This window comes from Gopherus flavomarginatus, chromosome 7 (genome assembly GCF_025201925.1).
Source record: "Gopherus flavomarginatus isolate rGopFla2 chromosome 7, rGopFla2.mat.asm, whole genome shotgun sequence".
Taxonomy (NCBI): domain Eukaryota; kingdom Metazoa; phylum Chordata; order Testudines; family Testudinidae; genus Gopherus; species Gopherus flavomarginatus.
This window is the reverse complement of record NC_066623.1, coordinates 41,498,696-41,525,192: the sequence shown is the minus strand read 5'-3', so window position 1 is coordinate 41,525,192 and position 26,497 is coordinate 41,498,696. Positions and strand designations below refer to the sequence as shown.

Below are 26,497 nucleotides of genomic sequence, written 5' to 3'. Positions count from 1 at the left end.
CACATCAGGGCCTGAGTCAGCCCCCATGGAGGGCAGGGAGGAAGCACCACTCAGCCCCACTCTGTCCCAGCTCTTCCCCAACCCCAACCTCAGTCTGGGCCTCTGGCTCCCAGCCCAGCGATGGCCCCCTTGCCCCTGTCCGCACCCCTCTCCCAGCAAGCAACAGCCCCACTCCCAGCCCTGCTTCTCGACCGTGGCTTCGAGGGGCCACAGCCATGGCTAAGAGGGCACAATGTGAAATATTTGGGGACCACTGTTTTAGCGTGATGTCCTCAATCCTTCTCTGCCAGTCCAATAAAAGCTATTCCTCACCCATCTACCCCTCCATCAGGATGGGACTAGGTCTGTTCTGCTGCCCTCACTCATACAGGAAGGAGAATAACATTTTATTCCACTCAATCCTAAAGTGATTTGTAACCCAAGACCATCCCAAATGGTCATTTTGGGAAGCGGCCCATCATGCTGCATAGCTAGGCAGAGTAGGTGTGTCTATGCAAACACGGTCTGTTCCTGAAGTCTTTCCCCAGCTCCTCAATAGATGTGAGGGGGAGCTCATTCAGACCCTGCTTACGCTAGTATTTAAAACTCCTCGTGTCCCTATCTCTGTCGGCCTTAGATTTCTCCTCTGTCCCTTTTGTTACAGCCAGATGAGGTGGCCCAGTGGTTAAGGTGATGGACTGCTAATCCATTGTGCTCTGCATGCATGGGTTCAAATCCCATCCTCACTGGATGCATTTAGTCTTGACTCTTCCTTTATAGACAACCATCTCCCCACTTGGTACAATAACAGACACAACAATGTTGCTTCTTGCAAACAAAAACCTTCTCAGAAACTCCAACACCACCCCCCCCTGGCCTTTCTAAAAAATGTCTCTAGTTCTGTATTTCGTAGTTTTTATCTTAAAAGCTAATGTTTCCTCAAGCTGAATAAGGGCAACGCTTCAAAGGAAAATGTTAGAAATGGTAGGGGAGAATAGGAAAGGAAAAAGCCCCTTTTCTCAGGAGATACAAACTCGACTCCCTCCTGTCTCTATCACCAGTGGATTTTGCCTCCCTCCTTCTGAGGTGTAAATAAAATAAAGAGGAGACAAGGTGGTTTGGCACAAACAAAGGTAAGTGTAGTCAGGGTAAAGGTACAGAAAGCTGGGGGAACAGGGGAAAATGCAAACTTAATGAATACAATGAAACAGTGACTGGGTTTGGGAGCTTAACGCTCAGGCCCTAAACCCTCCCTTGGAAACTAGAAAACACTAAACAATGCCCCAACACAGAAACCTTTCCCCACTGTTTCAGGTGCAGTGGATCCCAGGTGCCGGCGCGACGCCCAGGACCTTCCACTCTCCGCTGATTTAGAACCGTTGAGGAGGAGCACTGGGGAGTCCAGACGACGGTTGGGTTTCGTTGCTGGCACGGAGGCCCTCTGGGATGCTGGACACCAGGAATGCAGGACGGCAGGAAGGGGTGACAGGCCTCCTGTTCCTCAGTCTCACGGTGGGACCGAGGGGGTTCTTCACTCTCCAGCTTGGGAGCACTGTGAAGACACGACCGTGGACGGGTGACTCAGAGATTCCCTCCTTCCTCATCACTGCACCAACTGTTATCTTTTGTCTGAGCCAGGCAGAGTTTATCTTCATCACGTTCTATCCATCCACTTCTCAAAGTGTCATGTGATGAAGCATTCTCCGTTGTCTGTGCTTGGAGATGATGCTTTGACTTCTTTAATCCTCTATCAGAGTCGCTATGAGTGGAGATGAAAGTGTCAAAGACCTGGAGAGAGAATTCAAATGGATCCAAAACACAGTGCGATCATGGGAGTTTAAATCCCAGGTTCCATCTATTGGCAAGGCCACTTCTAACAAGGTAGCTGTTTGTCCCCCATTATGGCACAAGTTTGAAATATGGGCAGCATAGAGCCAATATTCATAACATCAACTACAAAAATGATACACATCTAGAGATAGCATCATTATAATCAGCCAATCAGAATCTCCATAGACCCCTTACAAAACAACCTTTCTACAATATTGACTGCAAATATAGAACAGTGGTCGCAACGGTGATCTATACAGTTACAGATTATGTCAATAACGTCACAGGAGGTGACATGGCATCAGTGAGACTGATATTGGAATAGCTTTCAGTTTTGGTGTCCTCATTTGAAAAGATGTTGTGAAATTGGAGCTAGGGCAGCAAAGAGCTACCAAATGTTCTGAGGGCTGGAGAAAAATACCTTCTAGTGAGCTATTGAAAGAGCTCAACCTGTTTAGCTTATGAAAAGAAGATTGAAAGGTGACTTCGCTGAAGTGTTGAAGTGCCTTAATGGAGAGAAAAGATTGGTTATTAAAGGGCTCTTGAATCTAGCAGAGAAAGGCATAACAAGACCCAATGATTGGAAGGTGAAAAGAGACAAATTCCTATTACAACTAAGGCACAATAGTCAACAGCGAGGATGATTCACCACAGGAACAAGCTACCAAGGAAAGGGGTGGATTCTTCATCTCCTGATGTCATTTAATGAAGACTAGATGCCTTTCTTGAATGTGTTTGCCCCCAAAGTAGCTCTTGTGTCATACAGGAGGCCTGTGACATGCAGGGGGTCAGATTAGATGATCTAATGGTCTCTTCTGCCAGAAAGTCGACTAATTTCTGAAAAACTGAGTGTAGCATTGGGAGCAGCGTCTGATGTTTTCCTGTCTAGCCGGCTTGCTGACTAGAATGAACGCTCCTTGAGTGGGGTGATCCACAGGGAGTAGCTCAAACCTCCAGAGGTCCAGGCCAGGGGCAGGACATTGGCACAGCAAAGGAGGGATGTGGCAGTGACATCACAAAGGCCTTTTTCAGGACCTCAGACTATTGGTCCAAGGTGGTGGGGAGGTGGTGACCTCACAGAGAGATGCTGACATCAGCAAGGCAGGACAGGGGTGAGGGGCCAGGGAAACCTCAGAGACCCCTTTGGCTTTGCTTCAGGAAGTCTCCTTCTCCAGGTCTCTCTTTGAGGACTGAGAGAGTATTCGGGTTCACGGACGTGAGCACCAGGAGTAACCTCTTTCGAGGTTTCTCCTTCCCTTTTAGTGATTTTACTAGAAAACAGCCGTCCCTGTTTAGAAGGTAAGAGCCTCCTGGAGGTTTGAAAGCTGTTCAGTCTGATCCATCTGGTGACAGGTGAATTCGAGGCATGGAAAACACGAGCTTAAGGAGGCAGAATTTTATTCTGCACCTGGGATTTTGTCCCTTAGAATCACTGGGGACATTAGGGTTTGTCCTTTTTGTTTCACCTCTTCCTCCATCGCTCCCTCCCTCCTTTCTCTTCTCTTGCTTCCTTTGTTCTTTTACCTGTTCCCCTCCCAACACCAGGAGGAAGGGGGAGAGAGAGAGTGTGTGTGTGGTTTTTTTAGTTTTTTGCAGGGCAGTGCTCTGCAGTTCTCACTGTGGGAGGTCTACCCAAAAATGTGAAGCTTAACTATTGCTCGGGAAGTGATCCCCACTGGTGACCTGGCCCATCCTTTGGGCTCTCTGGTGAGATCCCTCAGCCTCCCATCCTCAGTCTCTACCCTGATTGGCTGAGCCGGGGGTTATTGACAGGGAGGAGACTCAGGTCCTTGTTTTTCCTCTTATAAGTCAAAACCAGTCTATGTTTGATGAATTTTGACCGCTTCTCTGCATTGGTTGTCTCTGAGCAGTTCATGATTCTCTCTAACATTGCAGTTCTCCTCAAATACTTGCTGATAGTTACTGTCACTGTTGTTGGTCTGGAGCTCAATCTGAGATCACTTTATTCAGGTAATTCAGTGTCTGAAATTCAAGATCCAATGGTAGTTTGAAAATCAGGCTCTTGGGTCCTATTCCCAACTCTGCCTCTGACTGGCTGTGTGACCTAAAACAAGTCAATTCTCCTTTCTCAGCCTTAGCTTCTCCCTCTTTCCAAGTAGAAATAATAATGATCCGCTCTTACCTACCTGACGGTGGGTGGAGGATGGGGATCCATTGGAGAGTGTCACTAGAGTAGGGCATAATATGAGGTGTCCTATCACGTTTACTCAGAGCAGATTAACACGTAATAGAATAGCTGAAATAGTCTATTTTATTTGCATTTTTTATTTTGAAATTGTTAAGAGCAGCAATGACTTAGCTCAGACTGAAGCATCTTATCTAATGTTTGAGATCTAAGTGTCTCCTCTTTGTGTGCGAGGAGACAATTTAACACACTCTGACAAACAGGAGATGCTTTTGTTTTGCAATACAATATTTTTGCAAAGAACTTTCATCCCACTTGTTATGATTTTGAGAAAAAAACGGATTAGCCTGAATGGGATTTTCTGACAGAAATGGATTCAATGAAATTTCCCCACCATCTCGATTCCTGAGCTCTATCCCTGCCTCGGGGGGTTATTGTCTGTTAGAACAGGAGTCAGGACTGGTGGCTTCTCTTTCTGGCTCTGCCACCACCTTACTGTGTAGGCGCTTGGGTAGGTCACTTCCCTTCTCTGCACCTCAGGCTCCTCCCATCAGTCCAATGGGAACAGGGACAGTTCTCAAACTCCGGGCAGTTGTGAGCCTGAGTGAGATAAGGGGCGTTAAAGCCCTCTGTGAAGGGAAAGGGGAGTTTCACAGTGTTTAGCACCAAGGAATTCTAAAGTTTGCTAAAATGTCTAGTCTATGGAAACAAGAAATGGTCGGGGCCAATCTTTAACCAGTGCCTTTTTAAAAGCCCATTCAGGGATGTGAGTCCCTGTCTTTCAGGTACCTGGGGTTCTTTGCCAGCAGGAGAGAAGAGGTTCCTGCCTCCTTTTTTGTGGCCTTGACAAACCAGGTGCTGTGCCCCAGTTCTCGTCTGAGATCCCTGAAAAAGAACATCTTCCCATCCATGAACAAGACAGGACCTTTCTCTAAAAGGGGAACAAAGAGACCCCTGAGACTTACAGACTAGCTAGCCTCACTGCCATTGCTGGAGAGATCCTGCAATACATTCTTAAGCAGTCAGTTTGTCAGCAGCACCTACAGAATAGTTTGGTTCTTAGGACTAGTGAGCATGGATTTGTCAAGAACAAATCATTCCAAACCAATCCTCTTTCCTTCTTTGGCAGGGTTTTGGGCCTGGTGGAGGTGGGTAAACAGTAGATGGGATCTAGCTTGGGGTTGCTAAGGCTTTTCACACAGTCCCGTAGCACATTCTCACAAGCAAACGAGGGAAATGCAGTCCAGCTGTAATCAGTGTAATGTTGGTGCAGAGCTGGTTGAAAGCCCAGACTCCAGGAGCCCTTCTCCATGTTTGGCTGTCCAACGGAGAGGGTATACCTAGTGGGTCCGGCAGGGATCAGTCCGTGGTCCGATACTATTCAATATTTTCATGAATGATTTGGAAAATGCAGTGGAGAGCATGCTTCTAAAATTTGCAACTGACACCAAGCACTTAGGAGCACATGATTGGAATTCAAAACGCCCTTAACAAATTGGACACTTGGTCTTCTTGAGCCAAACTCCATGGTTGGGCCCCTTTCTCTAGACTGGGCTGAAATGAAACCCCAGAGCCAAACACTCCTCCCAGGTACCGAGCTCTGACGTTGAATGGTCAGATGCTGCCTAGCACTGTCAGAGCAGCTTTTGCTGGGGGATTCTCCCAGCACTTTCCAATAGCGGGAAAGTATGAAATCCCTATTTGACTGCTGGGGACAGAGCCCTAGAGTGTGGAGCAACTTGCCGAAAGTCCCCCCAGGAAAAAGGAAAACAACCAGCAGTGGAACCAATAGGAAACCCAGCAACGGAACTCAGGAGTCCTGGGGGTGTGCTAAGGTGTCCTGATGTCCCGATTTTATTGGGACAGTCCAAATTTTGGGGTCTTTTTCTTATCTAGGATTCTATTACACCCACCCCAGTCCCGATTTTTCACATTTGCTGTCTGGTCACTCAAGAGTGTGCGCATGTGTGGGTCCCAGCTGCTCCCTGCCCCCTTCGTTGAAGCAGATGTGCATGGTTACTGCCCTGGGAACTGCAGGGCACCAGTGGACATGGAATTGGCTGGAGGTAGGGTCTGGCTGCAGGCAGGGCAAGGGATGCGGGGCTGGCTGGCTTCAGGCTGGGGGGTGCATCAGGGGTTGGCTGGAGACAGGGTAGGGGGTGCGGGGCTGGCTGCAGACAGGGGGTGCAGGGCTGGTGCAGGCTGGGGGTGTGTGGGGGCTGGCTGGCTTTAGGCAGGGCTACAGGGGAGAGCGGCAGGAGTTGGCTGGAGACAGGGCAGGGGGTGTGTCAGGGGCTGGCTGTGGGGCTGGCTGCAGGCAGGGCAGGGAGGATGCGGCTGGTGCGGGCAGGGCAGAAGGTGCAGGGCTGGATGGAGACAGAGGCTGGCTGCGGGCAGGGCAGGGCAGGGGGTGCAGGGCTGGCTGCAGGCAGGGCATGGGGCAGGGCCCGTGCAAGGATGTTTCATGCAGTAGGTGAAACTTCCACCTTGCGCCCTCCTCCCCCGCTCCCCCACCCTAAGGCACCCCACCCGTGGCAGCTCCCCCCTCCATGCTGAGGCGCCCCTCTTGTGGCAACACCCCCGCTCTGCCCTGCAGCACCCCCCCTCGCCCCAGCTCACCCCTGCTCCGAGCACGAGCACCCCAAGCACACCGTGACCGCTTCACTTCTCCCACCTCCCAGGTTTGCGGCACCTAAGCCTGCCAGGTAGTCAAGCACCCTCCTCTGAGCTACAGCAGCCCTGACAGTTGACAATAGAGGCACCTTAACCCCTGAGTTCCTTCAATTTGTCCCCCTCCGGGATCCAGCTCTGATCACCAGATACTCTGTGTATGTCTATACCACCTGTCGAATCGGTGGGCAGCGATCGATCCAGCGGGGTCGATATATTGCGTCTAGTGTAGATGCAACACATCGGGTGCTCTCCCCTTGACTGCTGTACTCCAGCTTGGTGAGAGATGCAGGCAGAGTCTACGGGGAGCTGCAGCAGTCGACTCACCACCACTGTGAAATTATAAGTATAATCTAATATCTCATTGAAAGGTGACAGGGCCAGAAAGAGTTAATTAACTCACCTCACTGACTGACCTGACCCATGGGTGAACCTTAAGAACTGCTTAGCAAGATATGTAAATGAACAGAGCTTTGAAATGCAAGTCTACATTGTTAGAAGTAGAAGGGGAGATTTTTGCTCAGGTCTTGTGATGTAAGCAAACAAGTCTTGTCTGTTGCTATAATTTTAATTCAAAGAGCAAAAAAGTAATATTAACATTTATGATGGTACTTGAGTGAAATAGTATTATTGTATATGTGTCTCTTTGAAGGTTGTGGTAACCTCTATTTGAACTGTTTGATGAATAAATTACCCTGTACTAATTGCCAGGATGTTTGGAAGGAGAGCTAAGCCTATTGTTTTCTCAGGCCAAAAGGCTGCTGGAAATGTATAAGAATCCTGGGACACGATCCTTCTTCATCTCATATCTGCTTTGGGTTTCAAGACGGGGAAACCTTAAGCCACAAGGATTGAGATCCCCAGTCATTGACTGGAGCCACCCTGAATATGGAAATTGGACTATAACCTATGGACTATTTCAAAAAGGACTTTTGGCTACTACAAGCTCATCTCTACTATGTATCTGAACCTCAAGAATTGAATTCAAGTCTATATGTCTATTAATCTTTTAACCAACATTCTCTCTCTTTTCTTTTCTAATACATTTTGGCTTACTTAATAAGAATTGGCTATAGCATGTATTTTAGGTAAGATCTAAGTTGTAATAGATCCTGAGTATGTGGCTGATCCTTTGGGATTGGAAGAATCTTTTCTTTTATATGATGAAGTAAGATTTTCAGGAATCATCATCATAACTGAAAGGTGTGTCTGGATGGAGGCCTCAGCCTGGGTACGTTAAGGAAACTGTGTGGCTTAAACTTCTAAGTAACCAGTGAGGTACTACAGAAGCTGCTTTGTGCTGGCTTGGTAAATCTAAGTATTGAAATCACCACCAGCATTTGGGATTTGTCTGCCCTGTTTTGTTTGCAGTTCACCCTGATTAAGTGACCTCAACTGGCTCCCACAGGGAGCACCGTCACACCTACATCCAGGCTGTAGGGGTCTGAGGGATTTTAGGGGTTTTGAGGTGCACAAATAACTATGTCCAGGCTGTAGGGGTCCCTGGGGGGCTTAGGGAGTATTTGGGGGGACACAGATACCAATCTCCAGGATCTAGGGGTCCCAGTGGGGTTTAGGGGGTTCATGGGGGGCATAGATACCTACATCCAGGCTGGAGGCATCCTGGGAGTCTTAGGGGATTTTGGGGGGCCCAGGATATCTGTGTCCCGACTGTAGGGGTACCAGGGGGTCTTAGGGGTTCGAGTGGGCACAGATACGTATGTCCAGGCTGTATCGGTCCCAGGGGCGATTAGAGGTTTTGTGAGGGGCACAGATATCTACATCCAGATTGTAGATGTCCCGGCGGGGGGATAGGGGGGTTGTGGGGGTACAAATACCTACATCCAAGCTGTAGGGTTTCCTGGGCGGTTAGGGGGTTTCTGAGGGTCACATATACCTATGTGCACACTGGAGTGTCCTGGGGGGCTTATGGAGTCAATATGGGGCACAGATAACAATATTCTGGCTGTATAGGTCCCTGGGGGGCTTAGGGGGCTTGTGAGGGGGCACAGATACCTAAGCTCAGGATGGAGGGGTCTACAAGGGTCTTAGGTGTTTAGTGGGGGGGCACAGATACCTACGTCCAGGCTACAGGGATCCCGGATGGGCTGAGGGTCTGTCACGGAGTGTGGGGGAGTCCGGTCCTGCACCTCTCTTCCTGGGACACAAGGTGACTCTCAGCCAGCCAGTAAAACAGAAGGTTTATTGGACAGCAGGAGTGAAGGATACAGCAGAGTTTGGAGGCACAAGCAGGACCCCTCAATCGAGTCCTTCTGGAGGTTCAGGAAACTTAACTTCCAGTTTCGGATTCCCTGAATTCCAACCACCTAGACCAAAACCGAAACTGAACTAACTCCCTCCAGCCGGCCCCTTCCTGTGTCCAGCTTCCCGGGCAAAGGTGCTGACCCCCTCCCCCCTGCCTAGCTCACGTTACAGGCTGAGCACGTGTCCCGTCCTAAAGTCACCCCCTGCTCTCCCATCCCCCACACAGACAGTCCCTACTCCATCACAGTAATGCCCAGAGCATTTCCCTCATGGAGCAACAGTGACACTGTGTGGCCATGCAGGTTAATGCCCAGAACATTTCCCACATGGAGCACAGTGACACTGTGTGGCCACGCAGGGTAATGCACAGAGCATTTCCCGCATGGAGCAACACTGACACCGTGTGGCCACGCAGAGTAATGCACAGAGCATTTCTCTCATAGAGGAACAGTGACGCCGTGTGGTCACACAGGGTAATGCACAGAGCATCACACCTACATAGAGGCTGTAGAGATCCCTGCTGGGGCTTAGGGGTAGTGAGGGGCACAGATAGCTACGTCTAGGCTGGAGGGATTCCGGTGGGGATTAGGGACTTCATAGGGGACAGAAATATTTACATCCGGGCTGGAGAGGTCCCTGGATGGCTTAGGGGGTTGTGGTGAGCACAGACACATACGTCCAAGCTGTAGTGGTCCCTGGGGGTTTAGGGAGTTGGTGAGGGGCACAGAAACCTATGCATGGTCTGGAGGGATCCCTGGGGGACTTAAAGAGTTGTGGTTGTGCAGATACCTATGTCCTGGTTGGAGGGGGCCCTGGGGAGCTTAGGGGGTTTGTGTGGCATACACATAGCTACAACCAGGCTGGTGGGGGACCTATGGGTCTTAGGGGGCTTGTGGGAGGCAGAGATACCTATGTCCAGGCTGGAGAAGCCCTGGTGAGGGCTTAGGGGGTTCCTGGAGGTCACAAATATCTACTTCCATCCTGGAGGGGTTGTGGGGGTATTTGAGAGTTGTGGGGGGACACAGATACCTATTTCGAGGCTGTAGGGGTTCCAGGGTTGCTTTGGGGCATTTTGGGGTACAGATACCTATGTCCATGTTGTAGGGTCGCTGGGAGGATCTGTGGGTTTGTGAGGGTGCACAGATACCTACTTCCAGGCTATAGGGATGTTGGTGGGGCTTAGGGGTTTGTGGGGGGCACAGATACCTTCATCCAGGCAAGAGGGGTCCTGGGGGCCTTAGGAGGGGTGGGGGGATCTCAGATAACTATGTCGAGGCTGGAGGGCTCCCATCGTGGCCTAGGGGGTTTGTGAGGGTCACAGATACCTGCGTCTAGGCTGGAGGGGTTTCGGGGGTCTTAGGAGGGTTGTGGGGTCTGAGATACCTATGTCTAGGCTGGAAGGGTCTCGGGGGGGATTAGGTGTTTTGGGGGGAACAGATACCTACATCCCGATTGTAGGGGTCCCTGAGTAGCTTAGGCGCTTTGTGGGGGTCACAGATACAAACATCCATGCTGTAGGGGTCCTGAGGGTCTTTGTGTGGCTCTGGGGATCACAGATACCTACCTACAGGCTGGAGGGGTCCTGTGGGTATTCGGGGGTTTGTGGGGCATACAGATGCCTACATCTGGGCTTGCGGGTTCCCTGGGGGGCTTAGAGGTTTGTGGGGAGCACAGATACCTATGTAAGCAGAAGCAGGATGAACTCTACCTTGACATCTGGTGGTGAATTATGGAGAGTGTAGAAAAGAATTTCAGGGGCTGATCGTGTTTGCATAGGCACACCCACCCCTCCTGGCACGGTAATGGCAGCCTGGGATGGCTGCTTTGGCAGCTGTGGTATCCCTGGTTTATTTGTTGTTGGGGCATGAGATGTGGAGTGTTGTCACCCTGATTGTGTGGATGAGGAACTGTGAAACTGCTTTGAGACAGGGATTCTCACCATCAATTGAGTGGCACTCGCTAGACAAGGGAGTGAGCTCCTTGGGTGAACCACAAACATAAATTGCACTTTTTTCTTTTTTAGCAGTTGAAGAGTAAAGTAGAAGTTTGATTCTTTTAACAATTGAAGTTCTAGGTTCCTGAGCTGAAATCACTAAAGAGTTTTATAAGCCAGTAAGAGAGTTTGAAGTTATATTGTAGAGCAGAGCAGCTGACAGACAGAAACAGTTTGTGGGAATGTTGGAATAGGTCACGGAGTGAGGTGAGCTGAGTAGTTCTTAAGGACAGCTGGAGCAGATCATTGGTCGGCTGGCAGAACAGAGTAGCTGGTGGACCGAGCTGAGCAGTTCATGGGGAAGGCGAAAGCAGAATCCCACAGAGAGGCAGGGCAGTCAGCAGTGCACCACGTAAAGTGCTCCTTTCTACCCAGGCTGGCAGGGGGAAAAACCCTGCAGATAGACTCTTGAACTCTGGGGTTGCGCAACTGTGGGTGATTTTGCGGTTGCTGGACTCTTGAAACATTTGAGGTATTGGACTTTGGAGTCTTGGGGTGATTTGGGGATTGCTAGACTCAAGAGCCCAGGGAAAAGGACATGACCTAATTGAGGTGTCTTCCCAATTTAATGCTATGTTGTTTATCTCACTTTATTAAACATTTTCTGCTACACCCAGACTCTGTGCTTGCGAGAGGGGAAGTATCACCTCTTTGAGGCACCTAGGGGTGCGTATGTAAAATTTTCCCATGTCACTGGGTGGGCGCTGGAGCTGGTTTGCATTACGTAGTAGGTAAGGGACCCCTATGTATTGAACCCAGTCCTTGCTGCTATCAATTCAGCCTGGCAGAAGGGTTCCACCTACATGCAGGCTGAAGGGGTCCCTGGGAGGCTTAGGGGGTTCGTGGGGGTCACAGATACCTACGTCCAGGCTGCAGGGGTCCCAGAGGGGCTTAGGGGGTTAGTGGGGGGCACAGATATTTATGTCACGGAGTGTGGGGGAATCCGGTCCTGCACCCCTCTTCCTGGGACACACAGTTACTCAGCTAGCCAGTAAAACAAAAGGTTTTTTTGGCCAACAGGAACGAAGGATACAGCAGAGCTTTTGGGCACAGCCAGGACCACTCGATCGAGTCCTTCTGGGGGTTCAGAAAGCTTAGTTCCCAGTTTGGGAATCCCTGAATTCCAATAACCCAGCTCCAAACCAAAACTGAACTAACTCCCTCCAGCCGGCCCCTTCCTGTGTCCAGCTTCCCAGGCAAAGGTGCTGACCCCTCCCCGCTGCCTAGATCGAGTTACAGGCTTAGGTCCTGTCCCTCACCTTACGTCACCCCCTGCTCTCCCATCTCCCACACAGATAGTCCCTACTCCACCAGGGTCCCTACCCATGGGGCCCCTAACCCTGGCTCCTGGGGCCCTACCCCTGTGCCCCTTACTCTAGCTCCAGCTGCCATACCCATGGGCCCCTAACCCTAGCTCCAGAGGCTCCATCCCTGGGGCCCCAAACAATAGCTCCAGGTGCCCAACCCGTGGGGCCCATAGCCCTTGTTTCAGGAGCCCTACGAGTGGGCCCCTAATCCTAGCTCCAGAGGCCTTAAGCGTGAGATCTCTAACCCTAGCTCCAGGGGCCCCACCCCTGGCACCCCTAACCTTTGCTCCATGGGCCACATCCCTGGGGCACCTAACCCTAGCTATAGGGACACTGCCCAAGGGGTCCCAAACCATAGCTCCAGAGGCCCTACACGTGGGGCCCCTAACACTAGCTCCAGAGTCCCTACCTGTGGGACTCCTAACCCTAGCTCCAGGTGCACTACCCCTGGGGCCCCTAACGCTAGCTCCAGGGGCCATACCCATGGGGTCCCTAATCCTAAATCCAGGGGTCCCATCCGTGGAGCCCCTAACAGTAACTCCAAGTGCCCCATACCTGAGGCCACTAACCCTAGCTCCAGGCGCCCTACCCATGGGGCCCGTAAACCTAGCTCCAGGGGCCTTACACGTGAAGCCCCTAACCATAGCTCCAGAGGCCCTAACTGTGCGGCCCCTAACCCTAACTCCAGGGGCCTTACCCATAGGGCCCCTATCCCTAAGTGCAGGGGCCCTTCAACCTGGGGCCCCTATCCTTAGCTGCAGGGGCCCTACCAGTTAGGCCACTAACGCTATCTCCAGAGGCCCTTCACGTGGGACCCCTAACCCAAACTCCAGTGGTCCTACCGCTTACGGCCCTAACCCTAGCTGCAGGGGTCATACCCATGGTGCCCCTAAACTTAGCTCCAGGTGCCCCATCCCAGGGGCCCCTAACCCTAGCTTTAGGGACCCTGCTCGTAGGGCCCGAAACTATAGCTCCAGGGGCCCTACCCATTGGGATCCTAACCCTAGCTCCAGAGGCCCTACCCTTTCCTGGCTGGACATGTGCGAAGGATAAAACATACATCCTAAATGAAACAGTCTGACTTTTTATTATGGAGAAAAAACAAGTTTTAAAACGTTTATATGTTGGAGGGCTTGGCCATACAGTATCTGAGGCTGAACTGCAGGAAAGATTCAGCAAGTTTGGAAATGTTACAGATGCGGAAATTGTTATCAGGAAAGATGACCAGGGGAACACTATGAAAACTTTTGCTTATATCAACATTAGCATTTCTGAAGCAGATCTTAAAAGATGTATGTCTATTTTAAATAAACCTCTCAACCCAGCTACAGGGCTCTACCCCTGGGGCCCCTAACCCTAGCTACCGGGGACCTACCCATTGGGCTGCTAACCCTAACTCCTTAGACCCTACCTGTGAGGCCCCTAACCCTAGCTCCAGGGGCCCTAACCATAAGGTCTCTAACACTTGCTCCGGGGGCCCTACCACTGGGGCCCCTAACCCTAGCTCCAGGAACTCCTTCCCTAGTGCCCCTAACTCTAGCTCCAGGGGCCCAACCCATGGAGCCCCTAACCCTCGCTCCAGGGGCCCTACCAGTGGGACCCCTAACCCTAACTGCAGGGACCTTATCTGTGGGCCCCTAACCCTAATTCCAGAGGCCTTACCCGTGAGACCCCTAACCCTAGCTCCAGGGGCCCTACTAGTGGGACGCCTAACCCTAACTGCAGGGCCCCTACCTGTGGGCCCCTAACCCTACTTCCAGAGGCCTTACCCGTGAGACCCCTAACCCTAGCACCAGGGGCCCTACCACTGAGGCTCATATGCCCAGCTCCAGAGGATCTACTCCTAGGGCTCCTAACCCTAGCTCCAAGGATCCTACCCATGGGACCCCTAATGGAAACTCCATGGGCTCTAACCCTTGAGGCCCTAACCCTACCTCCAGGGGCCCCATCCCTGGTTTCCCTAACCCAGCTCTAGGGGCCCTACTCGTGGGGCTTCTTCCCCTAGCTCCAGGGGCCCTACCCGTGGTTCCCCTAAGCCTAGCTCCAAGGGCTCTACCCGTGGGACCTTACCCTAGCTCCAGGGGCCTTCCTCGTGGTGCCCCTAACACTAGGTCCAGAGGCCTCACCCCTGGGAACCCTAACCCTAGCTCCAGGGGCCCTACATGTGGGAATCATAATCCTAGCTCAAATGGCCCTACCTATGGGACCCTAACCTTAGCTTCCTGGGCCCTACCCCTTGGGTCCGTTACCAAAGATCCAGTTGCCCTACCCCTTGCACCACTAACCCTATCTACAGAGGCCCTCTCCGTGGGGCCCCTAACCCAAGCTTCAGGGACCCGACCCCTGCATCCCCTAACCCTAGCTCCAGGGGCCCCATACTTGGGGGTCCTAACCCTAGTTCCAAGGGCCCTACCCGTGGGGTCCCTAACACTTGCTCCAGGCACCCTGCCCGTAGGGCCCTTACCTTAGCTAAAGAGGCCCTACCCGTGGGGTCCTTAGCCCTAGCTCCATAGACCCCACCCCCTGGAAACCCAAACACTAGCTCCAGGGGCCCCACCCACGCGAACACTAACCCTAGCTCAAGGGTCAAGTCCCTGGGGCCCCAAATCCAATCTCCAAGGTCCTTAGCCATGCGCCCGCTAACGTTAGCTACAGGGGCTCTACGCATGGAACCACTAACCCAATTCCCAGGGGCCCTACCCATGGGGCCCCTGTCCCTAGCTCCAGTGTCCCAACCCATGGGACCCCTAACCCTAGGTCCATGGGCTCTACCCCTGGGGCCCCTAACCGTAGCTCCAGGCAGCCCACCACTAGGACCCCTATCCCTAGGTCCAGGGCCCACCCCTAGGACCCCTAACCCTAGCATCATGAGCCCCAGCCCTGGGGCCCCTAACCCAAACTCTAGGGTCCCTTCCTGTGGGGCCCCTAACCCTAGCTCCAGATGCCATATGTGTGGGCCCCTAACCCTAGCTCCAGGGGCCTGACCCCCTGTACCCCTAACCCTAGCTCCAAGGGCCCCATCCCTATGGCTTCTAACCCTAGCTCCAGGGGCCCAACCCATGAGGATCTAACCCTAGCTACAGAGTCCTTACCCGTGGGACCCCCAAACCTAGCTCCAGGGGCCCTACCCATGGGGCCCATAACCCTAGATCCAGAGGCACTACCCATGGGACCCCTAAACTTAGATCCAGGTGACCTAATCGTAGGGCACCTTACCCTAGCTCCAGGCTCCCCACCAATAAGATCGCTAACCCTAGCTCCAGGGGCCCAACCCTAGGACCCCTAACCCTAGCACCATGAGCCCCACCCCTGGGGCTCCTCACCCAGAGTCCAGGGTCCCTACCTGTGGGGCCCCTAACCCTAGCTCCAGATGCCATATGCGTGGGCCCCTAACCCTAGCTCCAGGGACCCGACCCCTGGTACCCCTAACCCTAACTCCACGGGCCCCATCCCTGCAGCCTCTAACCGTAGCTTCATGGGCCCAGGCCATGGGACCCCTAACCCTAGCTACAGAATCCTTACCCGTGGGACCCCGAAACCTAGTTCCATGGGTCCTACCATTGGGTCCCTAAACCTAGCTCCAGGGACTATACCCGTGGGGCCCCTAAACCTAGCTCCAGGGGCCCTACCCGTGGGGTCCCTATCTCTAACTCCAGGGGCCTTACCCTTGGGAAGCCTCACCCTAGCTCCAGGGGCCCTACTCCTGGAGCCCATAACCCTAGCTTCAGGGGCCATACCCGTGGGGCCCCTAAACCTAGCTCCAGGTGCCCCATCCCTGGGGCCCCTAACCCTAGCTTTAGGGACCCTGCTCATAGGGCCCCAAACTATAGCTCCAGGGGCCCTACCCATTGGGATCCTAACCCTAACTCCTTAGACTCTACCCGTGAGGCCCCTAACCCTAGCTCCAGGGGCCCTAACCATAAGGTCTCTAACACTTGCTCCGGGGGCCCTACCACTGGGGCCCCTAACTCTAGCTCCAGGGGCTCAACCCGTGGGGCCCCTAACCCTCGCTCCAGGGGCCCTACCAGTGGGACCCCTAACCCTAACTGCAGGGCTCCTACCTGTGGGCCCCTAACCCTAGTTCCAGAAGCCTTACCCGTGAGACCCCTAACCCTAGCTCCAGGGGCCCTACCACTGAGGCTCATATCCCCAGCTCCAGAGGATCTGCTCCTAGGGCTCCTAACCCTAGCTCCAGGGATCCTACCCATGGGACCCCTAATGGAAGCTCCAGGGGCTCTAACCCTTGGCGCCCTAACCCTACCTCCAGGGGCCCCATCCCTGGTTTCCCTAACCCAGCTCTAGGGGCCCTACTCGTGGGGCTTCTTCCCCTAGCTCCAGGGGCCCTACCCGTAGTTCCCCTAAACCTAGCTCCAAGGGCTGTACCCGTGGGACCTTACCCTAGCTCCAGGGGCCGTCCTCGTGGTGCCCCTAACACTAGGTCCAGAGGCCTCACCCCTGGGAACCCTAACCCTAGCTCCAGGGGCCCTACATGTGGGAATCATAATCCTAGTTCCAATGGCCCTACCTATGGGACCCCTAACCTTAGCTTCCTGGGCCCTACCCCTTGGGTCCATTACCAAAGATCCAGGGGCCCTACCCCTTGCGCCACTACCCCTATCTACAGAGGCCCTCTCCATGGGGCCCCTAACCCAAGCTCCAGGGACCCCACCCCTGCATCCCCTAACCCTAACTCCAGGGGCCCCATACCTGGGGCTCCTAAACCTAATTCCAAGGGTCCTACCCATAGGCCCCCTAACGCTTGCTCCAGGCACCCTGCCCGTAGGGCCCTTACCTTAGCTAAAGAGGCCCTGCCCATGGGGTCCTTAGCCCTAGCTCCATAGACCCCACCCCCTGGAAACCCAAACACTAGCTCCAGGGGCCCCACCCACGCGAACACTAACCCTAGCTCAAGGGCCAAGTCCCTGGGGCCCCAAATCCTATCTCCAAGGGCCTTAGCCATGCGCCCGCTAACGCTAGCTACAGGGGCTCTACGCATGGAACCACTAACCCAATTTCCAGGGGCCCTACCCATGGAGTCCCTGTCCCTAGCTCCAGTGTCCCAACCCATGGGACCCCTAACCCTAGGTCCATGGGCTCTACCCCTGGGGCCCCTAACTGTAGCTCCAGGCAGCCCACCACTAGGACCCCTATCCCTAGGTCCAGGGCCCACCCCTAGGACCCCTAACCCTAGCACCATGAGCCCCAGCCCTGGGGCCCCTAACCCAAACTCTAGGGTCTTTTCCTGTGGGGCCCCTAACCCTAGCTCCAGAGGCCCTACTCATGCGACCGCTAACCCTAGCTATAGGGGCCTTACCCCTGTGTTTCCTAACCCTAGCTCCAGATGCCATATGCGTGGGCCCCTAACCCTAGCTCCAAGGGCCCCATCCCTATGGCTTCTAACCCTAGCTCCAGGGGCCCAACCCATGGGGATCTAACCCTAGCTACAGAGTCCTTACCCGTGGGACCCCCAAACCTAGCTCCAGGGGCCCTACCATTGGGGCCCATAACTCTAGCTGCAGGTGCGCTACCCATGGGGCCGCTAACCCTAGATCCAGAGGCACTACCCATGGGACCCTTTACCCTAGCTTCAGGGGCACCATCCCTGGGGCCCTTAACCCTAGTTCCACGGGCCCTACCCATGGGGCTCCTATCCCAAGCTTCAGGGACCCCACCCGTTGGGCCCCTAGCCCTAGCTCCAAAGGCCCTACTTTTGTGACCCCTATCCCTAGCTCCAGGGGGCATACCCCTTGGGCCCCCAGTCCGAGCTCCAGGAACCGTACTCGTGGGGCCCCTATCCCTAGTGTTAGGCCTGAATAAAGATATTGCAGACAAAACCAGGTATGCCAACCTGACCAAAGTCAGGCTAACAGAGGTTTTTGGGTAATTCCTGAGTGGAAAACACTGCGAAGCAGCAGCATGTCTCACAAGCGCTGGGAAAAAGTGAGATAAGCGAGAAGCTGCATTCCTGGCATAGTACCAGATGTGCTGTGCAAGGGCAGCTCCTTCAAAGAAATGATAAGAGCCCTAGTTTCCCAGCCTCCTTGTTTTCACTCCCTGGTTTTGTTCGTTGTTTGTTTTTAACTCCCCTACATTTCTAACTTTAGGTATGTATGTATACTAAAGGTTTCTAGTTTCTAGTTGTTAAAAGAAGGGAGTGGGTTGCTCCAGTGAATAATTTATGACGCAACAGAACTGTCTATATAGGCTTATACTAAGATTTAAAGAGCAAGCTGATTCTCTCGGGAGATGAGCTGCTCTATATTGACGCGTGCGCTTGTCAATAAAGAGCTTTTGATTGGACCTTGCTGGTGTTGCCTTTCTCTCTCGCGGTCAGACAACTAACTTTGCCATCTGAGGGTTAGAGTCCCTGACACTAGCTCCAGGGGCTCCATCCCTGGGGCCCCTGACCCTATCTCCAGGGGCACTACCCGTGGGGACCCTAACCCTAGCTCTATGGGACCTCCCCAGGGGGCCCCTAGCCTTAGCTCCATGGGCCCTACCCGTGGGGACCTTAACCCTAGCTCCTGAGGTCCTACCTGTGGGAGCTCTAACCTTAGCTCCTGGCTTCGTGCCCATTTGACCCATAATCCTAGCTCCAGGGGACCTACTCGTGGGACCCCTAATCTTAGCTCCAGGGGCCTTACCCCTGGGGTGCCTAACCCTACCTTCAGGGGCCCTACCCATGGGACCTCTAACCCTAGTTCCAGGGGCCCCACTCCTGGAACCCCTATCCATAGCTCCATGGGCCCCATCTCTGGGGCTCCAAACCCTAGCTGCATGGGCCCTACCCCTGGGTCCCCTAACTCTAGCTTCAGGGGCCCTACCAGTGGGACTCCTAACCCTAGTTCCATGGGTCCCACCCCTTGGACCCCTAACCCTTGCTCCAGAGGCCCCATTGCTGGGGATCCAAACCCCTGCTCAAGGTGCCCTGCCCATGGGGCCGCTAACCCTAGTTCCAGGGGTCCCACCCCTAGACACCCGAACACTAGCTCTAGGCACCCCATCCCTGGGACCCCCTACCCTTGCTCCTGTGGCCCCGTCCCTGGGGCTCCTAGCCCTAGCTCCAGGGTCCCTACATGTGGGAAGCCTAACCCTAGCTCCAACGGCCCTTCCCGTGGGGCCCCTAACCCTAGCTCCAAGGTCCCTTCTCGTGGGACCCTTAACCCTATCTGCAGGCCCTGTACCCCTGGGTCCCCTAACCCTAGCTTCAGAGGCCCTACCCATGGGGCCCTTTACCCTAGGTCAAGGGGCCCTATGCATGGGTCCCCCAACCCTAGCTCAAGGGGCCCTATCTCTGAGGCCCCTGAACCTAGCTCCAGGGGCCCTGCCCGTTGGACCCCTTTGCCTAGCTCCAGGGTCCCTTGAAACACTTGGGAAAATGTGTTTGACTGTTCAGGCATTGGGAGCTCAGCTAAGAATGCAAATGCTTTTCAAAGACTGCGGGGACTGTGGGATCGCCGGAGTCCTCAGTCTCCCCTCCCTCCCTCCATGAACGTCCATTTGATTCTTTGGCTTTCCGTTATGCTTGTCACGCAGCACTGTGCTGAGTCCCAGCTGTGGACTCTGTCTATCATAGCCTGGAGATTTTTTCAAATGCTTTGTCATTTCGTCTTCTGTAACGGAGCTCTGATAGAACAGATTTGTCTCGCCATACAGCGATCAGATCCAGTACCTCCCAGACGGTCCAAGCTGGAGCTCGTTTTGGGTTTGGGACTGCATCGCCACCTGTGCTGATCAGAGCTCCATGCTGGGCAAACAGGAAATGAAATTCAAAATTCGCGGGGCTATTCCTGTGTACCTGGCCAGTGCATCCGAGTTCAGATTGCTTTCCAGAGCGGTCAAAAGGGTGCACTGTGGAATACCACCTGGAGGACAATACTATTGAATTGCGGCCACACTAACCCTAATCCAACATGGCAATACCGATTTCTGCGCTACTCCCCTCATCGGGGAGGAGTACAGATATCGGTATTAAGAACCCTTTATATCGATATAAAGGGCTTCATTGTGTGGACGGGTGCAGGGTTAATTCGTTTTAATGCTGCTAAATTCGGTTTAAATGCGTAGTGTAGACGAGGCCTAAGAAAGCGGCTGTTTGACCTACAAACAACGACAAAGTAAAACCTGCAAGAGCAGCCTTTCAGTTCAGAGGCCTGATAATAAGATGTTACTAATAACTGATGAAAGAGTTACAAATGACTCAAAACCATACTCAGAACAACCCAAATGGAAACACAGACAACACCATTTTTCTTCGCTGCTCTTCAACCACGATATTCTCCCCATAGGGAGGTCCACCGCTCCTGGGGGTTCGGTGCCACAGTAACAGGGTGATGTGTGCAAGGGATGGAGGAAGCTGCTATTCCATCTCCCTAGTCCAAAAATCAGTTTAATAGCTAGTCCTGAGATAGAGGAAGTATCAGTTATTAAAGTCATAAGAACTAATTTAACATTGTGATTCCAGCCAATGTTAAAATGATCTAACATTCAGGTTAATAGAAACATTTCTAGTCCTCTGCATAGAACGCTCAAATGATGCAAAAATAGCAAGTTTGCTTTAAAAAGTCATAAAAGGGGTGTCATCCAGAATCTGACACTTGGTGAAACGTAAGTCTAGAACACACAACCAGTTTGGGGATTGTGCTCTGCTTCCTAACAATCTGCCCTGAGGTTACCACTCACAGTCACAAGCTACTCCAGATGGCTGGGGCCCTCTCATGGATCAGTAACTGGTTAGCAGCTTGGAAAGAAAGAGTAGGACTAAATAGTCGTTTTTGCAGTGGAAAGGGGTAAACAAAAGGCTTCCAAAGTATGAGATGAGGCTACAGACATTAGGGCTGGTCAATTTAGACAAGACCATAGAGCACCAGTTCTCAACCAGGTGTCTGCCAAAAGAAACCAGGCTTGACCCACATCCCCAAGCCACCAAGCCTACCTGCCTGCACTGAAGGGGGAGAGAAAGGGCACAACAAAAAATTGCAGCATCAATGCAGAAGAGAGAACTCTTCCCTTGCCATTATCAGTAAGGGTTGCCTCACAGCCACTGACTCCCTGAACAGAAATACCAAAAGTCCAACCACAATTCTACTTCTTTTCCACTGCAAGAGATAATGGGTGGGAGCTGCTCTCTTGAGACTGTCCTGCTGCTGCCCAGGGACATGGCAGACAGAGCTGGGCTCGCAAGCTGAGGGTTTTGATTGCTTGAAGGCCCAGAAGGAAAAGAGACCAGTGCTCGTGTATCAGAGAATGGCTTTGATCCATTGACCTCTGGGTTATGGGCCCAGCACGCGTCCGCTGCACCACTCTGCTGGCTCTTTACTCTCCCTGCCACCCAGCCACCTCTATCTGGATTAGTGCCTTACGGGCTCTCACGCTGGCAGGCATATGCGCCGGCTGCTAGGCAGCTGCCCTGGTCACAGGCTTTTACAGCTTCTACAGAGTAAAAAGGATCTATTTGGGGTTTGGACCCCATTGGGAGCTGGGTAGCTGAGTGCCAGAGACGGGAGTACTGCTTAAACTGTTTTCAATTAAGCCTTCAGCTCGTGGGGGATGAGGTTCAGTCTTTGATCCGTGTCTGCAGCAGGCAAGCGCCTCTGGCAAAATCGGCTCCCACCCTGCCCCCGCTGTATTAGCAGACTAAAACCTGGAGCAAAGGCACACACCTTGCAAGGGAACAGGAGCCAGGATCTCCAACAAATGTCAACATTTTAGTAAGATGACGTTCAAAGAAGAAAAAGGTGTACGGTACAGCATTTAGGTGTAGAAGTTTCTGGTGATCAGGGAACAATGTACAGGTTACCCAGGGGGTGCGAAGTTCGGTTTAAGATCGGGTGGCATAAGGAATGCAGAATCTGCAATAGCCCTGACTGGGGGTAAAAGGTTAACATACAGACACTGAGTTAGGAGGGTATGTTGTCCATGTGAGGGCTACGTTCAGGTGTGGAGTTTAAGAAGTGGGTACGACAATGAGAATGGATTCACCCGCGTTTGGTGAGTTTTAACATTCAGTGTTTTTTAATCTTTGCCACGATCTAGTTTAAGCAGGGTCAGTATGAACTCTAACCTACCATCTGTTGGTGATCTGTTGTAAAGGCCTTTTGGGGCTGATGTCATTCGCATGGTTACACCCACCCCAGATTGCATGAGGGGAGTGCTTGTCCAAATGGTCATTTCAGCTGCTGTGGGATCCCCCATCTCTTTGTTATTGGGGCAGGAGTAATCAAGTGTATTTTCCTGTTTAGTTTGGATCAAAGAGAGAGTAACTGTACCTGGCATTTGAGGCCTGAGAGCTTGCCCCTCGCCTGGAAAGGACTCATCATTAAGGGGTATGGGTTCCAAACCGCCCCTCTCCCCAAGTGTGTGGGAAGTACGAATAGATGTTTGTTCTTGGTCTGATTGATTTTGTGTCTGGTGTCTAAAGACAGAAGTATTTTTGAATATCTTTAGAATTGTTGTTAGTACTGAAGTTTCTCATCTTAAAGTTATGCTATTAGATTTCTTCTACAGTATATTTTGGTGCTGAAAGGTAAAAGGTTGCTTTGTGTGTGCTGTTATGGAGTGAAGTAACAAAGGTTGGTTGCAGAGAGGGTGCATGTGCCACAAAAGTTGTGCCTGTCCCACCCCAGCTGTGGTCCCAGAGTCCAGAATTTGCATAAACTCACCCCCTTACCTGTGACTAACAAGCTTGCCTTGCTAACTCTTCCAGCAAAACAGGCCAAAGAAAGTGTATGCAAGCCCTGTACTGCAGCCCCAGTACTATTTTCAGTTCCTTCCCACAGATCTTTCACTCCGCACCAGTCCAGTTCCTTGCTGTTGCTTGTCCAACCACTGCATGCATGTGCTAGACCGGACCCTGAGCTGATTCCTGACTGTTGTGCTCCATACAGCCTGGCCTGTCTGTGTCTCTGTGGTGCAATGGGTCAGCACGTTTGGCTCTTAACTGAAAGGATGGTGGTTCAAGCCCACCCAGGGACAGTGATAAGCCTGTGCTGCTTTCTTGCAGGCAGGGCCGGCTTTAGGCCAATTCAACCAATTCCCCTGTATCGGGCCCCGCACCCAAGCCCTGCTGGTGCACTGTACTAGGGTGGCCCAGCTTCTCCAGGGGGCAATTTAAAGGGCCTGGGGGTCCCAGCAGGGACTGGAGCCTCAGGCTGTTTAAATTGCCACCAGAGCCCCACTGCTGGAGACTTGGGGGCTATTTAAAAAGTCTGGGGCTCCCCTTGCTTCTACCGCCTTGGCCCTTTAAACAGCCCCCGGAGCCCCGTCACTTCTCCAGGGCTCCCGCGGCTATTCAAAGGGCTGGGGCTGTGGAAGCGGGGAGCCGCAGGCCCTTTAAATAGCCCCCGAGCCCTGGGCTGCTGCTGCTACCTTGGTGGAGGAGGGGGCACTTACCGTACAGGGTAGGCTGTACCCCCTGTACCCGCACCCCTGCCCACAGCCAGCCCCTGCTGCACCCCCTGCCCTTCCTGCACCAGCCCCGCACCCCGTGCCCTGTCTCCAGTCAACCCTTGCCGCACTCCCCTGCCTTAAGCCGGCCAGTCCCACACTCCTCTGTCTCCAGGCCTGCCAACCCCTGCGCACTCCCCTGAGGCCCTGCCTGAAGCCAACCAGCCCACTCCACCCCACATCCCGCTGCCAGCCCCTGTCAGCAGCCAGTCCCACACACCCTGCCCTGCCTGCAGCCAGCCCATTTGCAGCCAGTCCTGCACCCCCTGTCCTGTCTGCAGCCAGCCCCGCACGCCTTGCCCTGCTTGCAGCCAGACCCTACCTCCAGTCAGCCCCTGCCCTGCCTCCAGCCAGTGCCATGTCCACTGGTGCCCTGCAGTTCCCAGGGCAGTAACCTTGCACACACGCTGCAATGAGAGGGGCAGTGAACAGCCGTGACCCACACATGTGCACACCTTAGGGTGACCAGACAGCAAGTGTGAAAAATTGGAACAGGGTGGGGGGTAATAGGATCCTATATAAGCAAAAGACCCCCCAAATCGGGACTGTCCCTATAAAATCGGGACATCTGGTCACCCTAGCACACCCCCAGGGAGTGGCGGGGACCCACACATGTGAAACGGAGCTCATTTCTAGTTCAGACCCATCTTTTTAAAAAAGAATTTTAGGTAGGGTTAACATACATCCATATTTTCCTGGACATTGTCCCTGCCTGCAGGTATATGGGATCTTGGGGAGCAATTACCACACAGGTGGGGTGCAAAATAAACTTTATTAAGAAAATGCAAAAACAGGGAAAATTTAATAGTGAGGGGTATGGGGTTTGTTAAGGTAGGCAATTGGGGAGGGAGTTCTTTTAGTATAGTATAGGGGGTTTCAATAGTGGGGTACAATACAGTGGGGTGCAATACAGTTGGTAACCAACTAACACTGAAGTATAAATGTAACAGGTAGCTAACAATTTCTAGGTAAAGGGTGTGTCACAGCAGCATATAACCAACTAACAGTTATGGGTAAAATGTGTTAAATAACCAACAACTCTAGGTAAAAATGTGTCACAGTGGTGTAAATATAAAATGTGAGGTGTGTGAGAGAGAAAAAGGGTAACCAATGGGGTTTTATGCTAGACTTCAGTAATACAATTGAGGTTTGGCAGCAGTAGGAGCGGGGTGAACACGTGGGGGAAGGGATTAAAAGAGAGAGAGAGAGAGAGAGAAAGGCAATGGTAGAGGAATGAGGTTAGGGGATGGGGGAAGAGGAGCACGTGGTGGAGCAGAAACCAAAGATAGATGCGCTACAGAGGGAGATTTAAACTCAGGGAGACACAGAGAGCAGACAGGCTGCAAGTTTAAACAGCAGAGAGACTGCAATGAGTGACTGGGGAGCTCGGGGGGGGGGATTGGGGCAGTGGGAAGACAAATTCAAATAGTAAAAACCTTATCTATCCCCTAAATTAATCAAACTTATATAAAATGACAAGCAGCTACAGAATACAACCAGGCAATGATTTTCTAAACTTATCTTAACCAACAATTAGGCAACACAACAAATATCACAGAAACTTACAAGCTCTACAATCTTAACAAACTATGACTTATTAAATTAAAAAAAAACAAGACCTATGGTGCACCTTATGCTATGGGGAGGTTACAGAGGGCAGAGTGGTATGTATCCAGGACCCAGCTCCCAAGGGAGCCAAGGGATGGTGGCTACAGCGGTGGATACAGCTGAAAGCAGAGAGCCCCAAGGCAAAGCCCACAGGAGCAGAGCTTAGCAGTGGCAAAGAGCCCTGTAGTTTAAGAGAGGTTTTAAGACACAGACCAAGGTTTAGCTTGAGTCTGTGTGCTGGGGAAACAGAGCCAGCAGCTAAAATAACAAAATAAAAGTATAGAAAGTTTTACAGAGGGATTCTTACCAGTCTCCAAGGCAGCAGCAAAGGCAGAAGCAGCAGCAACATCAGAAGAGGCAAGGAGGGTTCGGTACAGTCTCAATAATCAGGAGATCTCTCAGGTAGCAATTCGTTCTTCGTGGGGGGGGTTTCAAAAACGGGGGTACGCTCAAAAATAAAACGAGAGCGGAGAAAGGACCCCCCAGAACCCCTGGCTGATCAGACCAGGCAGCAATGCAGGAACCTTTCTGAAGTGTGTTTCAAAAATGTCTGGTTTTAAAGGCAAACTTGGGCAGTTTCCCACCAGTAATCCTGATAGGCTCCCTCTGTCACAGGGGAGGGGGCACAGGGGAAAAACTGAAGGTAAGCCCAGAGACATGCCTGGACATAGTCCTGTGCAATAGGTGACTCAAGAGCACATGAGACTATGACTCATGCCCAGGATCTTAAAACCACAATAGGCCTTGCAGCTCTGGACATTGCCTACCCCACACCAAGCCCAGGTTCAACGAGGTGATAACAGGACTAACCCTTTGAAAAGGGCAGTGGTCCCACTTAGCATGCAGCACAAGTGGCCATCCCTATGAGAAGGGCAATGGCTCTTGTTAAACAACTTAAGGGGCCCTCCCTTTGAGAAGGGCAGTGGCCCTGGTAAACAACTTAACAGCCAGGGAAGGGCGGCCACAGGAGAACAGAAAACAAAATGGAGTCTGGGGAAATAAAATGGAATAGGGGAATAGCTGTAACGGACAGACATGTCCAGCTTTTTGGTTCTTAAATAGACCATCTTGGAGAAATTTTTAAAAATATGGATGTATGGTAACCCTATTGGTACAAAAAATACATACTGTGGCACATCCCTTAAATCAGAACTTTTTACAGGGAACCGGCTGCTAAGAAATGAAAGGCTTTTATTTACATGGTTTTTTTTTTAGTCATCCCTGCCGGGGCCCCGCCGAATATGTTCGAATTGG

General features: G+C 52.4%; 2 non-coding genes across 2 annotated transcripts; both read left to right on the top strand.

Annotated features, from left to right (window-relative positions):
• Window positions 1-646: 646 nt before the first annotated feature.
• Window positions 647-734, top strand: TRNAS-GCU (transfer RNA serine (anticodon GCU)). Its single transcript has one exon. It is a non-coding gene; the product is annotated as a tRNA-Ser (tRNA).
• Window positions 735-23,090: 22,356 nt separating this feature from the next.
• On the top strand, window positions 23,091-23,164 carry TRNAK-CUU (transfer RNA lysine (anticodon CUU)). The gene has a single exon. It is a non-coding gene; the product is annotated as a tRNA-Lys (tRNA).
• The last annotated feature ends 3,333 nt before the right edge of the window (window positions 23,165-26,497 follow it).